General features: G+C 46.3%; 1 long non-coding RNA gene across 1 annotated transcript; it reads right to left on the bottom strand.

Moving 5' to 3' along the window:
* Positions 1–245: 245 nt before the first annotated feature.
* Positions 246–4,625, bottom strand: LOC142776632 (uncharacterized). The gene is made up of 2 exons (XR_012887690.1): positions 3,422–4,625; positions 246–2,243 (listed from the first exon to the last, which is right to left on the bottom strand). It is a non-coding gene; the product is annotated as an uncharacterized LOC142776632 (long non-coding RNA).
* Between the last annotated feature and the right edge of the window lie 1,727 nt (positions 4,626–6,352).

Raw genomic sequence — 6,352 nt, 5'->3', positions numbered from 1 at the left:
GATTCGTAATCCTTACCTTCGCAGCGCTTATATTCAGCCCTTTTTCACCACGCTTTTCTAATGTGCTGACCTATCTTGAACTGTCATTGTTATGATCGTAGTGATGTTTGTACAAGGTCCATATAGCACTGTTGCACAAGATATTTTGAACAAACTGCACCATCTAATAAGGACCGCTGTTCCGGGTTGAACTATTCTTTTCACAACACGTGCATACTAAAATGAACAAGACAAAGACAACTTGCTGAACATACGCCAGCAACCATCTTTATTTTCTCCAATGAATGCCACTCTTTACGAGCGAAATTAGTTGACGCCAGGCATGCTTCTAATCACGTTAGAGTGTTAACGTGAATATCCATGGAAGTTACAGGGACCACTTCATTCCACAAACAGACCCATTTTAACATTGTGCGCGTCGTGTCACGCTCGTTTTTCCAATCACACGTCTATCTTCAAGGCAAAAATAGTAGACTACTGGTTAGTTGCCGGAAATAATTGCGTGAAAGACGTCGTACCGAGATTCACTTCGTTTTTTGGCATTTCTTCAGCCCTTCTGCTTGTGATGGCGGAATTCATCTCTATCTTCACACGCTTCAGTAGAGATAATATAGCTAATCTTTCGGACATTAGAAATTTGCCAAACACGTACGAGAAGGGCGGCCAGAAGGATACCATACAAGCACTATCTAACAAGTGAAGTTAATTTTGGAAAAAAAAAGATAAACACATGAAAAACGAACTCTATGCGTGCGCAGAAATTCTCGTTCGGGTGAAAATTTTTTTGGCGCGCGTGCATCGCAATCTAGCAACCAAACAGTGTTTAGATAAGCAATCATTACTCATTGTTTTGATGAACGCTTCCGTGTGTTCATTATCAGCAATATTTAGTTGACGTAATCAATCAATCCTTCTCGGCTCGTTGCAGAAAGTCTTGCTCTATATACAACTGTGGACTTCATTATAACTTCTCGGAAAATTACCCTTCAAACCTCGATATTAAAATGAGGAACGCCAAAGGGAAGGGCTGCGCTGATTCTCGCTATCTGGTGTTTTTTTAACGTGCGCATACATGGCCAATAACACAGCTCTTCCAGAATTTCGCATTCATACATGACTTGGGTCGCAATGGCCGAGATTCAAAACCTTGACCTTCGTGACAGCAGTCAACTGTGATAACTAGTACACCACAAGGGCAATTACTACTTTATTACGACTATAAGGTAACGTTGGACAACCCTTATAATCCAGGTACTGAGAATCTGCTAAATGCAGAAAATCGTGTATCAGTAACAAATTGATCGCGCAGTTATAAATGGGCCCGAAAACAAGACACGAAACATAGGACCTCGTCTTGTGTCCTCCCGCCGTGTCGTGTCTTATTCTATGTCCTTGTTAACTGCTTTACAACAGACGATTTGCCAAAAAAAACTACAATGCGGCTTATTCGCACAGCAACAACTCGTGAACCATGGAAGTGCCTCTACTTACTAGATTGTATCGTGCAGTGTAGCAGAGACGGGAGGCGCTGCCGTTGTGATATTTGCCCGATTAAAGGTCTAAAAAAAGCCCCTCTAGCCTGGCCATGGTCAAATGCGGTGACACTATAGATGTACTGCGCGTAAACAATTTAGGGAAAGCTTGAGGCGCTGTCATTATGCAAGGGTTTTAGCTTGGCAGGAAAACGTCCTGGCTTTCGCAACTATATTATTTCTTTTTGATGCAGTACAGTAAAACCACAGTTCTGAAGCAAGCTAGGATGTAATTGATGTCATTAGGAAACATTTTCTTTTTTCGCGAACGTTTTTGGGTCCTTTGTCAATAGTGTAAAATTAAGCTACAGCATGGGCTGGACGTTCCGGTTCAGCGGCTTAGCCAGTCCTATGAAAGTGGCCGTTGAGCAAGAATGGATGCAGGGGTGTTTTTTGGGTCCTTTGTCAATAGTGTAAAATTAAGCTAGCACATGGGCTGGACGTTCCGGTTCAGCGGCTTAGCCAGTCCTATGAAAGTGGCCGTTGAGCAAGAATGGATGCAGGGGCTACTACGAACCAGGACTTCGCTGCCTTTTGAGCACGGTCCCCGCATCCATGTGATCCGGTTGTTGAAGTCATCCTCGGGACATTTCCTGTAGCGGACGTGTAGATACTTCAGGCGAGGTAAGCTGGTGCTGGACGTATGAAGGAACATCTCGATGACTTCTTCCGAAAGGCAATCCCACGACAAGACGTACAAGTACTCGAGGCCTGCGACGAAGCACATCCTGTCCTGAGATCAAACATTATACAATGACGGGTCGCATGAGTGCTTGCTAAAAAAAGGTTAGAAGCTCTAACCACTTACGCAACAATTTCTTACATAGAGAACATTTGAGCTTCAAAATACACAACAATGCAGATAAGTTATCTGTTTTTAGGCAATCGGGACGAATAGATCAATCTTACATAGAATAGAAAATCAGAACTAAGAAATCAGCAAAAACTTACATGCATTTTTATTGTTGCCAAGAAATCAGCCACGCTCTCGAGTTTAAAGAAAACGACTGAAAGGCACGACTTATACCAAATAATACTCGAAAATGAAAGTCACGTTATCACTTCATTGTATCAACACACCCTTTCCTTCCCTCCCCTCAAAAACGCTGAAACCAACGCGATTTTTCAGCTGCCTTCGCGGTGGGAAGTATCGGCAGCCTAGACATCGCCTTTTGGTGAAAGGTGCGCTGCTCCCAGCCCATCTTTGGTTAAAAGACGGTGTCATCTGACGATGTCAACATGCGACGTTACTTTGCCTGATGTCACAAATTCTCGAAATATATGGTGACATTTTCGTACGATGGTGATTTTTTTGCGTCAGCCGCCTTGACGTTTACCGTAAACTTGCGTCTTCGCTGACGCATCAAAAGGTTTCACATTAACAAATGAATGCACTTCCTTAACAAAAAAAGCCAGCATAAATTTTTCTGTGTTTCAAGGAAACATCAGTAAATTTAAGCAGAACAGTGCAGTTGAACAACCTAAGGAGAGATTAGCAATCAGCAAATTATTCAAAAACCCGTCACGTGTCCACCTGGTTGCATTGTGATAACAACAAGCTGTATACTTAGCAATAGGGTAGATCCTCCCCTAGCTCGAGTCGTATAATGACACAGCTCGGAATGCTCTCGTTCTCGAGCATCCGAACCAGGCACTCATGCTCCCTGCTCGACGGGCAGTTGCAGAGGCACACAGTAGCCGCAGGGCTGCAGTTCTCAATAAACCATAGGCACGCCGTGTTGTGCACGCCTGTCAAGGACAGCCGGACAAGTCCATTAGGAAAGAAGGCTTTCGTCACGCCTTCGCTTATGTTTGTCGCATCTTTGAGTTCTAACACGAACTCCCCCACACAGCCCGTACATTGGACGAAGCCGCTCTTTCTCTCTTACCGAACGTCCAGGTCAGCAATGTCAAGACAGGCCTGCGCCAAACGTCGCAGAGCTGAGGGACAGCGAAAGGCGCAGGGAGATGCTGAGAATGCGTGCAGCTGATCCAATGACCCGTCTTAAAGCAGTTCAGCAAAGTCGAGGTCGGTACCAAAGTGGAAAGAGCAGATGTTAAGCTAGACGAGGTACTTCAGCGCCGTGCTGAAAACTAGACGAAGGCTTTCGCAATACGCAATTCCAGCCGTCAGGTAACAAAAGCTTAAGGGCTTTTCCGGGAACAGCAGGACGCAGAGAAGACGCATTTTGGTCCAGTCATGTCTGAGCCTGGCCTCACGAATCCATTCGGTCACGGGGTCATTGTCCGAGTCGACCACCATCACCAACTAGAAGGGAAGGATAAAAGGCTCGTGGATTGAGCACAAGGTCACGGAGTCGAACGCAGCTCCATGTACCAGTCGGCTTCCGGAAAGTGACGTTGCCGCACACGGCTGCGCAACTCACGACGTCCAACAGAGCAGTAGGGTCGGGTTGTTTGTAAGAAGGCAGCTCTGAGGTGAACGTGAATGTTTCCAGGTCGTGGAGGATGGCTATGATGTTGCGGCAGTGCAGAAAAGCATCTGAGAAGGGACCGTGCACATGTTTTATGTATCGGCATAGGCTCAGCAGGGCCGAGAGGTGACGGAAGTTGCCTTCGCCTGCCACTTCGACGTACAGGCGGCGCAGGCCGTGATCTTTTGTCGTGGCCGAGCCGAGAAGCCACGTCGTCAATGGACAGTTGCCGCACCATCGAGTCCGGCTTGGACACCAGTTACAGCTCGAGTTACTCGAGACGCCGAAGTTTAGTCATCATCAACTCCAGCACGTCACGGGCCGTCAGGTGGCAGGCTATGCATTGCAGCGATCGGAGTTGCGTGCATCTGTAGATTCTCCTCATCACCTCGTGGATTGAAGACGAATGCAGTTCGTGAGATCGACCGCGCCGACGACAAAGGGTCTCCTGATTTCATGAACCTGCTTGGCCAGACAGCGTATTGCTTGGTATGGTCTGAGACGAACATGGATTTCCGTTAGTGGGCCTGCCATCGTTTTTTGTCTTGCGTACTGTTCCCGGTGTACGGCTCTATCACAGGGTGCAGTGGTGACGAGACGGGACAGAGTTCGGCGTGCAAAAAGCGCAGCTTACTACATTTTACTGGGGAGCGTATGATTCGTGACTGTGATATACGTTGTAGATAAAAGGATGTGACGTCATGAGGAGTCAGTCGCAGCCCTATAGCGGTGAAAAAGTACTGCAGTGAGCACGTGCTACGGCTGGGCTAGACTGTACCTGCGCGCGCCTCTAGAGCGCGCATGTGCAGGCTAGCCAGGACATGCACGCACGTGCGCACAAGCGCAGCGAAGCCCTCTCTCCTGTTTATTGGTATTAACGGTAAAAAAACTTATCTCTGCTACAATAAATGCACGCAACCATGCTACTTCATTTATTAAAGGATTGCGTCCAAAAACGGGCCGTGGTTGACATGACAAGCATGCGCTAAATGCATTTTGTTTAGCACACATGACCCTACGCAGCACCACGCAAGTGGATTCCCTGCTTTGTGTGAAGCACCACAGCATTCTTTCATCCGCATGCAGCCGCAATCTTTATGTGACCATTGCGGGCAAATGTGACAATCACGCATGCACGTGCTTCATTCAGAGTTTTAACTTCTTTCTTCAGCACGATCCTAATAATTTATTGTGCAAAACTTCTATGGTGGTCGCACGCTGCCCATTCGATCGCCATCAAGCCGCACATGAGTAAAAATTATGAATGTCTGGTTCAGTTCCAGCGCTTCATCAAGGGGTAAATCATGATAAAATGTGATCAGCCAGCCGTATCATTTTCTGCCCTTGAATGTGCACGCTGCGGGGTCTTGCATAAAGTGATCTAAACGGCAATTTAGTTTCAGTAAAATTGCCCATGCCCAGTTTTTTCTTTTTACAGCATCATTCATGAGGTGTGTTATATTTGACGGCCGCTCGTCGAATATGAATCAGTTTTTGAAGCTGACCATGTTTTCGCCTGCAGATAAAAACAGCATTGATAGGAAGTGACAGTGGCTATAGGCCCTTTCTATAGACGTATTACATAACCAAGGAATTAAACCTGTGAGCTGAAGTCGCGGTCGGCATAGATGTTGGCAGAAATTTTTTTGGACGGGGAACCCCTAGAACGAGAAGATACACCATTGTTTTGTGCGAATATAAGATAGTGCGAATATAAGATAGAGAATGTTTTTTTGTGGGGGGGGGGGCACGAGTTAGTTGTGCCAGCCCCTGGCTACGCCACTGGCGGATGGAAACCTGTGTGGGCGGGTACACACAAGGACGGACAACAGGTGAGGAGGATGGTGGCACAGATTGCGGTAAGGGTTACCTTGGCAATAGAAGTAAGTTTTAGCAAGGACTCGAGTGGCACATGCATGATGTAAGAAAGGAGGTTTTGTCTAACGTGCTGGCCGAACACACCGAAGCAACTGACCACAAAATAGACCGAAATAGCTTGAAAATAGCGAAAAAAGGCAAGAGGATTGGACTTCTGGGCTATCTTGACTCTCTGACAGTTAAGACAACGGCACGCATTTAAAACTTTAGTAATGGTAACTTCGCCCACGTTTACACTGTTACATCCCATTTTAAAATATACGTAATCGGACTGTTTGCACAGTCATTTTTTGTTGTAAACGAGGCTTCTTTGCGATACTGAAACAATCTGCTTTTATGGGAACATTCATGATCTGATCTCACTTCAACTCCATGGGCTCGAAATAACCACCACAAAGAAAGAGAGAGGTGACAGTGGCACAGCCAGTGGTCTTGACAGTGGCATCGCATACGCAGTGAACTGCGGCACGCAACCGGTAACTTTTACTGCAACTTTTTGAACTATTG

The sequence above is a fragment of the Rhipicephalus microplus genome, chromosome X, assembly GCF_043290135.1.
Source record: "Rhipicephalus microplus isolate Deutch F79 chromosome X, USDA_Rmic, whole genome shotgun sequence".
Classification (NCBI taxonomy): domain Eukaryota; kingdom Metazoa; phylum Arthropoda; class Arachnida; order Ixodida; family Ixodidae; genus Rhipicephalus; species Rhipicephalus microplus.
Note: the sequence above shows the minus strand (reverse complement) of the source record. Positions and strands in the feature narration are given on the sequence as shown.